Source organism: Notothenia rossii (genome assembly GCF_949606895.1).
Source record: "Notothenia rossii genome assembly, chromosome: 1".
Taxonomy (NCBI): domain Eukaryota; kingdom Metazoa; phylum Chordata; class Actinopteri; order Perciformes; family Nototheniidae; genus Notothenia; species Notothenia rossii.
In genome coordinates, this window is record NC_136912.1 from 23,768,631 (window position 1) to 23,780,083 (window position 11,453).

Consider the following 11,453-nt stretch of genomic DNA (forward strand, 5'->3'; position numbering starts at 1 on the left):
CCCAGCCTGGTGCAGGTCTACAATTTTGTTTCTGGTGTCTTTTGACAGCTCTTTGGTCTTGGCCATAGTGGAGTTTGGAGTGAGACTGTTTGAGGTCGTGGACAGGTGTCTTTTATACTGATAACGAGTTCAAACACGTGCCATTAATACAGTTAACAAGTGGAGGACAGAGGAGGCTCTGAAAGAAGAAGTTACAGGTCTGTGAGAGCCAGAAATCTTGTTTGTTTGTAGGTGACCAAATACTTATTTTCCACCATAATTTGCAAATAAATTATTTAAACATCAGACAATGTGGTTTTCTGGATTTTTTTTCTCATTTTGTCTCTCATAGTTGAGGTATACCTAGGATGAAAATTACAGGCCTCTCATCTTTTTAAGTGGCAGAACTTGCACAATTGGTGGCTGACTAAATACTTTTTTGCCCCACTTTAGGTGATTTCCTTGCTTTGCTTTCCATTCCACCATTTTTGCTTTTCCCCATAGTCATTATACTACCTCTTAAAGATAGCAGTAAGTGATTAAGAAAAAACAGGAGAGCAATCTCATTCCATTACAACCAAGTTTTGATGCCAAATAAGGCTTTCATTTCTGTCTTGTTTTCACTGTCCATCTCATTCCTCTACTTCAAGACTCTGAAATGTCTGGCCATAAAATTCAAGCCATAAACGTATAGTCTTTCAAGAAAGACACATCCTTTGCTTCTTTCCACGATACTCCATATATCTGCGGCACATAATGTCTATCCTATACAAATGTTTAGACAAGGCACAAGGCTGCACTCGTGTGAAGCAGGCTTAAATCTTGAGTAAATGAGTAGCAAATAATAGTAAATGAGTTAAACAAACAGTCAAAATGGTAGTTTTGTGTATGTTGGAAATGCTGTCATAGGAGGTAATAAAGAGAGATTAGGCCCTATTTGATTACAGCATATCACCAAGGCAACCAAGTACTGTTGTGGTCTGATCCTGCCAAGCCGTCTGCACTACTATGAGCACAAATACACAGCACTTGACTGAGCCAACCTTGAGAGGTTTCAGATGGCAAGAATTTTCTTAAAAACGAGAGAGAAATAGCTAAATCTAGGATGACATGAGCCAGAATACACAAGAAAAAAACTTAACTGTACTGTGACAGCAAATCCTCTGCTCAGGGGATTATCTAATTGCCGCACAGAGATTTTGTGGTTATTACTGGAAATATTCCCCCTGAAATGAAGTAGTGCTGCAAATAAAAAGCCGGAATGCCTCTGCTGTTTTATGGGGAAATATGCCACAAGCTAATTAGAGTGAATAAGAATGATAATTTCACCTAAGTTTTAATGAATTTTATCTTGCTGTATGTGCCGTAAATCAAGGTAATTTACCTGCCACGGTTTCACTTGTTGAAGATGTATTTAGTTATGGAAATGAATCATTCGTTGTACCCACCATAGGTTATCATTTCCAGTATTAAAATGTATAGTGAAGGCACCAAAATTGCATCCAACAAGGCACAAAACAAGATGTCAAGTGTCATATTTAATGTCTAGCTGTTTAATAGCGGTTAAAAGGCATGTAAATGGCCTTTCATTCTGCTTTTGCTAAAACATGACCCAATTAAGTGTGAGGAAGCTGTACATTAAACCCATGTATTATATTAAGGATTAAATAAACGACCATGCCTGAATTTATTACACATGATGTATCTGTATGTGTTTTTGTTTTGTTTGTCCTGCAGGACTCATGTTAATGATCTTTCTTTGTAGACCTCTACATTAAAGGTCCCATGACATGCTTTACCCGTCCCCCTTGTCAGTTATGTAGGTTTTTATGCATATTTGTATGTGAAGACAGGCAAATCTAAATCTCTCCGGTCAAAATATCCGGTAAAAGTAATTTCCCCTTAGCGCAATACCGCATCAGTTGCGCCCCTTATTTGACAGACAAGAAGAGTCAATACGCTACATGCACAGTCACTTCCTTTCTAATGTCTGACATTTAATGTGGAGAAAGAGATTTATCCTCCTGAAGGAAACATTTTGAACCCTCATGTAAAAAAATGCTTAATGCTGCATAATGCTGCGCTATACTTTTGCCTCAACACTCCGTTGCCAAGCAACGCTTATAGGTGTCCTTTGATACGCAGGCAGTCATATCATTAGCTGGATCTGATCTATATGGACATAAACGCGAGTGAAGTATAACCGGACGCGAGAGAGAGAGAGAGATCAGAAAGCAGATCAGCTGCTGCTGACGGAGACACACAGCTCTGCATGATCACAACTCCGCCCGCTGTGACGGACCGGTGAGCGGAGCAAAACACACACTTCAAGTTAGACCACACTTGGCTAGTTTATCTACCTCTGGAACATGGCGAATACAGTCGCTGTTGTATCTGTGTCTGTGTCATGTTGTTGTGAGTGTGGATGGAGCAGATACAACGTTAGCTTAGCCTGATTCGATCTCCACTCAGAAAACACGCATTTTAAAAGGTTTTTCGCCTGCCGTCTTGTCTGCACACAAAGCATTAATTCATGGTTTTTACTAACCGTTATCAGTAGGCCTATGTTGTTAGTTCGGCATCATTTTGTGTATTACAATTAAATCATGGTAAACTATGTTCATGTTGTTGTAGTTGGTTTCAACCAGAGTATAGAGGGAGGGAAAGATTATTATTATTATTTATTATTCCCGTGTTGTTATCCAAAGTTACTGTACACTTTTGAATAATGTAGTTAATCTACTATAATTAGTTTGTTTAATATAGAGTCGTTATGAATTTGTTTTAAAGCTCAATAAATAACAAAGAAGACCTTTGACCGGCACTTTTCTAATTTTGTCCGGAAGATTGAAACTTTAACGGACATTTTGACCGGCAAAAAAACTGAAACTCTGCCCCACGCAGCAACCAGGAAACAACACCAGTAATCCAGCTCACACTATCCGCTCCTCGAGCCTCAAAGGGCGGAGCAGCGAGCCCCGCAACGTCCCGCCAACACGGCACCCAGACCCCATGCAGCATTCTCATCCGTTTGTCATTACTAGTGTAATTTTCTGGTTGCTAACAAACGCCATTGTAACACATAATCACTGATGTTCCGCTGTAACTGTGGTGGACTCATCAGAACATAGTGGGCGAGCTGACCAGTCAGATCACAGTAGGCTCATAGGGACGGGGGGTCAGGAGCTCCGACAAGCCGTTTAGGACAGAGTGAATACACATACTATACAGAGATGCTGTATGAGAAACCAATGTGATTTTGGAACATTGAACAATGTAAATCTATTCTGGTAGATCTCAACAATGGAATTATGATCAGTAGAAATGGCCATGTCATGGGACCTTTAAGCAAATGCAATAACTGTGGAATTAAACCATTCTTTATTTGCTAGGAACCCCCTGAGACTCTGTCTGGGAATTGCTCTTGATAATCTGCAATATGAGAATCCTGTTGAGCAGTCGGTTTCTCCGCAAGTTCAGGAGGGGACTAAATAGGCAGATCTAGTTTCCAAAGCTATTTTTGAAAGGGCAGTGTCTAATCTTTGATTAGGCAGTACAGCATGTCTGTGACGCCAGCCAACTTTGTCAAACATTTGTGAAATGTAATCTTTCTCTAGTAGATTGGGTTTGAACAAGGCCAAAACTATAATGTACTGTGTCATGTCACTGGTCATCATATGAATTTTGCAGTACCTATTTAAACATTACACAATGTACAGTACTTAGCACAACCTCATCAAATCTCAACAAATGATGCTTTGTTATATAACAGAGTGTCTTTGCCAAGCACAGCATTCTTTAAAATTGCTTGGACTATGTCAAATATTTACTGTTAGTTTAAGAAATTCAATCTAACCATGTCTGGGGAAAAGCTGTAAGGAATTTCCAATGTTTTTAATGTAGTTGTTTTGGGCTAGAGATTCCCATACATATGAAAAGTAAGTTACATTTTTGAGCTTTCACTGGCATACTCACAGATTTTTTTAATAAAAAGCATTGCAGTGGACACAGATATAGTCTTCTTATTTCATGCATTACTCTACCTTTTTAAAAGGCAACATTACGTAAGATGCAACTCCACAGCAGACAATTTTGGTATGACATAATATTTTGTTTCATGAACAACACTGAATATTTTCCTAATAGACCTCAATTTTAAAGACTGTTGAGAGGAAAGCTCAAACAGATAAAAAGCTTCATTATTGCAAAAGCAATCCTGAAAGATATAACACTTTTTGGGTTTATGCTCAAGATTAGCAATGTTTCATTCAAATGAAAGGTTGAAATCCTCCTCATACACCAATGTGTGTTATTTTAGAAGTAGCTAATGTAGCCTGGAGCTGAGATGAGGAGCTTGCTACAGACGTCTGGACAGCACTGTGCGGGGCAGTTTCATCAGTGGAACCTCCAGCTATTCCCTTATTCACCACAATTTAGGACTACTCTCTACTGCAAGGCGGTTATTAAGCTGTAAATTATGTATTGCAGTCTCTTTTGATATAGAGAAACCAGGAAAAAGTATTCCTCGAAGCATTTGCTTTTCAAACGGGAGGACTATTATTTGTAACTGTTTATAAACTATTAATTCACTCACTGTGAAGGACAAACTGTCTTATTTTCCAAACGAATTAGCTGATGAATATTTTACGTTGTAATTTATCTTCAGCAAACGCTTGCACTGTTTTCTGGTTGATGTTTTACCATCCTGCACCCCGAGTACAGGCCTGTGATACTTTGACTTAATTTCCAGCTGGTAAATGTTTTCCCATCCATCATGCTAATTAGTTTCACAGGCATGCAAGGAACCAATGCTCTTGTCCATATGATCATTGTAAACACAAATATACAGAGTTGATTTTCAACATCTGGATGATATCAAATGGAATCGTTTCAAAACACTTTCCACTCGGCTTTTGATGAGTGGCTCTGTTCCCATACATGAAATCAAATCAGTGATTAGTGTGACACTGAAGACAAAGTGTGCCTTTAGCTAATGCATCTGGCTTTACATCAACAATTAGTTTTCAAAATGCTAAATGAAACAAAAATATGTTTCTCTAGTAGCATGTCCTCATTGTTCTCATTCTTATTACACCTGGCTTTACTTTGCTAATGTTCATAATTTTTTTGATGTCATACAAAATAGTCTCTATATTACCATTGGCACATTCTGGTCGTTGTTGTGTGTGGTTTTATTTTACAAGGATCACCATACATACTACTTCAACTTTTTTTTGCCATTGCAGATTTAAAACGGAGATGTATTCATGCATTCATTTCAGACTCTAATGAGAACAAACCAAGATCTGCCGAGCTATCTCCATCATTACTGCTACACTTCACTTCACAATTACGATTCCTTAAGCGTATTCAGTATCTTCAGTGGCTTTTCTGATGGGACTATAGCCAGATAGAGGGAGGCATTTTCACAGACATGAGTTATGTAAGACTGACCGTGAGGTGACTGTAAAAGCAGGCCCATGCGTCACTGTGTATGTCAGGGTGGAGGTCGACATCCGAGACGCCCATACGTGACTGATGATGGTGTCTGGATGGTCGTGAGACGAAGGTGGATGAAAGGAAGATGGAAGTGTCATGAGGTGGAGGTGATGGCAGTAAATAGGAGGTAATAACAGTGTCACATGAGTAGATGCTCATTAACAGAGAATGAAAAGGAGTCAGTGTGCTTCTTCAAAGCTGAGCTGAAACAATGGGCTTTTTGTACTTACTATATTATGGTAATACAATGTGCAAATAAGCACATTTCCCACTGCTCAGATTTAAAATAACTTTTGTTCATATTTTGATGGAACTAAACCCACATTCTTTGACATACTTTTAATAAATCAGCAACCTTTTACAGCAATTTATCTTAATGGAATAATGATAAATGCTTTAAACGTCGACTCATTTTGAAAAAGAGATTACAGAGTTGGTCTATGTGGAGCCTTCTTCTCATTCCTTTCAGTAATCCTTCTTAATTCCGGCTGAAGAGGAAGTCAAATTCATATTCATTGAGTCGCTATGAAGCTGAACATACAACTGATGCAGGAGTACATTAGTGTGCATTACATCAAAGTAATTTGATTTCAAACTTTAAAATATGATAGACATTTCTGGAAGGAGCCACAGAACAGAGACCTTTGATGAAGAGAGAATCGTCTTCTGCAGGGTCCAGGTCACTATCAGACAATCTTATTCTACAACCAATCAGAAAATATACTTCCATTTCCTTTTCGCAGAAATCAACATGTTTTGGGTAGTCTACATTTTGTCCAGGCCTTTTGTTGTACCTCATCCAGCACTGTTTGTCTGACAGTTAATTTTCCTAAATAAGCAACAGACCTGAAAATACTCTTTGTTGTGTACTCTACTGTAGTCGCCACAATGCACTCAGTGTAGTTTCATCCCACAGGCCATAAGACTATTAAACACCTGCACTTTGAAACAGCATCCATAACATTAATTTGTCTGCTACTTAGAAATTATTTATCTAATATATCATATTCCAATAACTTGTATATAGACTCTTATTGCACAATTTCACTTTTTTTACAATTTTTCTTTTTGTATTTACTTGCACTATTTTTTTCAGTTTTTCAGTTTTATTGTGTTGCACTGTTGCTTGTGACCAAAGATTTTCATCGCCATAACTACACTGTCGCTATGTTCGTATGACCAATACAAGCCTTGAACTTGAACGTTGAACTGTAATAAGCTGTGACATTGTTATGCAGAGGAGACAATGTTGGACCCGGTTTATTTCAGCTGGTTTCATTATTTGCTAACATACATAGAACCAGCATTTGACGGCATCATGAAGGTTAATAGGAACTTTATTCTAATGTATACCTGCTGACTGACATTTGAGAAGTGTTTTTCATTAGGTCTTAGGGTGTGTGAGTGTGTGTGTGTGTGTGTGTGTGTGTGTGTGTGTGTGTGTGTGTGTGTGTGTGCACAAACAAGTGCTGTGCATGTTTTAGCCGCATGCTATTTCTGCAACTGCTCTGCTCTTCAACTCCTCTCTTCAACAATAGTTCACTATGGCAACCAATTATCACATCAGTCATCCGAGCCAACTACTTGATATGCACAATAGCCAGAAGTCCCATCAATTTCAAATATGTATAGGACCAAAGAGACGGTTCAGTTGTTATAGGCTTGGGATAGAGTGTTCTAACCTATGATTATGTTCAAGTGTAACTAGTTGTCCAATTTGGCTGGGTACACGTTTTGTTACTGGATGTGGATATCGGGTACACCACTGCACTTTGTATGCTTCTGCTAATTGGCCCTCTTTATCTGCGCGCAGACTTTCCCATTGGTTGGGTTTTATTTATAAATCTCTGCTTAGGCTGGTTCCCTCTTACAGTATATTTGCACATATATGTGTAAAAAACAAAGTCTATATGGCCTGCGCTCCTAAGATAAAGTGAGAACAGACCTGGGTAAAAAAGCTTTTAAATATGCTGCCCCCACAGCTTGGAATAATGTACAGACGGAGCTGAAACAGTCAGATTTGACACTGGGGCAATTCAAGTCCATCTTAAAGGACAGAGAACAAGAAACCATTGGTCGATGTGATTGCTTGTACAGTATATCTCATAATTGAAGTCGTTTTAAATTGTGCCAGTTTTTAATGTTTTATAATAGTTTATTTTATTTGTATATTGATGTGCCATTTAATTTATGTTTTACGACCACTGTATTTGTCTGCCTGTATTGTCTGTTGTAACTGTGTTCATGCTGCCCTTCTTGGCCAGGTTGCTCTTGAAAAAGCGATTTTAATCTCAATGAGACTTTTTACCTGGTTAAATAAAAATAAAGGATGTATAACGTTTTAGTTTTAATACCTAAAATACTTGGTCCAACTGGATGAAACAATGTCATGTCAATTCTATATCTGCAATATTTAATACTTTATTATTCTTAATTAACCACTTTGATTCTGCGAACCATAGGAATTGCATAACTTCCCCTCAACTCTTCCATACAGTTTCTGTTACATGCATACATTATTTGGGCTATTCATTGATATGCACATACGGAATGCCCTGAATGACTCTTCAAGCTTTTTTCTTTACCAACAGAGACATGTCAGTATGTGGCCCTTCATTTTTTCGTAATATGCACACAGAATGCATGTTGCATTCATGCTAAATATTATCCAGTCCCCTGGCAGTACAAACGTTAAATGCGTGTCTCTGGCTCACAAGAGCTTCCTCCATTAGCAGTTGAGTCCACTCGTATGAATGATGCTAATCAGCATTTAGCACCATAACAACGACTATCTCTATCGCTGCTGACCTTCTCAAATTTACAAACACACGCATACAAATTATAAACAGGCAGGCTGCTTTGAGCCAGGGAGGAAAAGAGCTAAAAGGCATCTTAAGATACAAAGTAGGAAGGAAATGAAATTGCTGATGTGAGAGATGAAGAGGCAGACATTCAAAGCAGAGGATATGAAAAGAGAAAGTGATATGAAATGGAGACATTCATTAAAAATGTCAAATTATAAATGTGTGATTCAGGAATAAGTAAATGAATTATAGGTGAACATGGGCTCTTAATCCTTCTGAATGAAGTTCCCTATTAAGGCCATGCTTCACATATACTTTCATTTTTGTAAATTGCACAAACTAAATTGTTACAAATTGTAATAATGAGTAGCATCTACAATGTTGCAACAGGAGGTAGTTTTCCCCATTTAAACGGTGTTGTAGCCTCGTCTGACCTTAAGTATTCTTATTATCTCATTATTTGAGGCAAATGTTTCTGGTTGCTTGCTTTGGCCAGTGTTTAATTTCCCCCCGATTTCTCCTAACAATCTCTTTATGTAGATATCAGGCTAGAGGTGAAAACTCTGGAAAAATACCATTAAGTTGAAATGTGACACTGCAGTAAGGGAGAGTGTGAATAGAGAGGGGGGGGGGGGTGTATCTCAGACCGGTGACTCATGCCAAATGATTACATGGCGTTGCTATGTAACTGTGGAGGTGTGTCTGTAGCTAGAGGAGCCAGTCAATGCACAGCAAATGTACAAGGAGTAGTTATCTTTGTTTCGCTACATGTTGCATATATTGAATGGCAAGTGTTTCCCCAATGTCCCTTTTTAGAAATAAAGTATAATTTAGTCAAGACAAGAGGTTTTGAATGTATTACAATCTGTGCTGTTGCATTAGCTGTAAAGTGTCTCTACTGTAGGCTATTTTTATTATATGTACAGCACTTTGGCTTGACCAAAAATCGTGCACAAGCTAACTGGTTTTATGTTAATGGAGAAACGTGTATTTAATGTATTCTCCACACATCTTTTCTTAAAGATTTGTCAGTGTGACTAATAGCAATATGCCCTTTGTATTCCTTCATTATATTTAACTGTGTGCTTTCCAAGGAGGTCCAAGGAGGGATGTTAATTTATCCATTTCCCCTAATCCTTCTCTTCATTATCTACATGTGAGGAGTGGGTACAGGCCAACAGGGCTCTACTATCTATCAGCTCAGTCCCACTCTGTATTCACTAACCAGCCCCACCTTAGAGCAATCCAATACAATCTGAAGGATTTGATATTCCCCTTCAAAGAAGTACAAAGAGTTCTAAATAGACTAACTGTGACTTAAATGCTTTATGATGGAAATGTTGATAACTTACATCAGCAAACTAGGCCAAGACTGAAAACCGCATCTGTACGTGTGCAGGTTGTGACTATGGCATGTGATCCTTCATGCAATCTCTCTGCATTTTGAGTTCTGAAAGTAGAAACTGACCACATGACCTGTAAATGTAGTCCTGTGAGTCATGCCAAATTTCAGTCCATGGTACTGAACTGCCTTACTTAAAGTGGACCTATCATGCTATATTTGAATAATATATTGTAGGGCCATACCTATAAAACATGTCTGTGAAGTTTAAAAAAAAAAAAAACCAAACAGATCATGCATTTTGCAAGGGCTGATTATGTGAGAAGTCTTCTTCGCTGCTTTTGTGGCAGACTACAGCGCCACTTACAGGGCTGGCATATGTACTACAGCGTCTCCAGCGCTTTCGAGCGGCAATGGCCGTGGCCCAACCCCCCATTCCCCTGATAGGTGGAGAGTTGCCCATATAGGCGGAGCACCCCTTTTCTGACGTCAGAAAAATTCAAATCTGTATCAACTCCGTTGCAGCCCCGTTTTTAGAGATTTGGGTATGGAGGAAAAGAGAAGTTTGTGTTTTCTGACACTTGGTGAGTTCCCTGACACACCAGGGACACATATTCATGTACAAAAGTGCATTTTGCATGATAGGTCCCCTTTAACTTAAATCACTCTTTTTTGCAATTCCATAAGCTGTGAAGGGATCCTTACCTTTTTGAGATGATGCAATACTAGAAGCTGGAGTTTAAGCTCTTTCTACATGCTGTTTAGAGAGAGTTATCAGTATTAGCACACAGGATATTCTGCACAAAATAACCTTTTTAATTGACCTACCATCATTTCCCAGCTGTTTGAAGTATCATAGGGGATCAGCTGAAAATCCTGCTTACACTGAGCAGGTATTATCTAAGGCTAAGCAAACAAGAGACAGAATGATTTGAATTGTATCAGACACCGAATTTCTAGCATTGAAAATAACTACTTTGAAAACCATGTATCTGAATTGTTTTGGTCCGAATTTACCTATGTGAAATAAAAATCTGATATATCTTGATACGCAATTTAAAAAGCTGAATTTCAATGTATTTGTTTCAGTGTTCACAAATTCAGATCCAAAAATTCAAGTAAAAAAAATTTGAATAGTCAAATTCAGATCCCAAAAATTCAAGTAAAGAACATTTGAATGGTCAAATTCGGTGCTTAAAATTCGATCTCAACAATTTTGAGGGAGCATCATCCGGGCTACCCAGACAGGATAAGCAATCGAGCCTGAATGCAATCGAACCGACTTCTGGCCTATCAAAGCACGGCTTTTTCAGTCATGTGATCAAAACAACCCGGGAGCAAGATGACGGAGAACAGCGGGGCTTCGGTAAGTAGTCAGTTTGCGCTGTTTATTTTACAAGCAGTGAGGGCTCGAGAGCATTTGTATCTTACATTAGCTAGCTAAATGAGTGATGTAGCCTTGTGCCTTTCTGTCACTAAGCTCCATAGTTATCATTCATTTAAGTGAATCACGACGTTACTAGTCCTTTTGTGTGTGTGTGTGGGGGCGGTGAATGATCCCGGCTGACGGTTTTCAAAGTAACGTTACGATACATAACGTCTCACTTCGATTAGATAAGTAAAAATTGACTTGGTTAAAGGGGGTGTAACAACATCCATAAGTTGTTAGAAGTAATCGTGGTGAATGTAGTTTTCAGATAAATGACTTCAGTAAAAGTAGAATACACTATACAAATACTCTCTTACAAAAGCCCTGCATTTAAACATGTTAGTGTTACTTTAGTAAAAGTATGCTAGTATAATCAGGAAAGTGTTGTTAAAGTATTTAA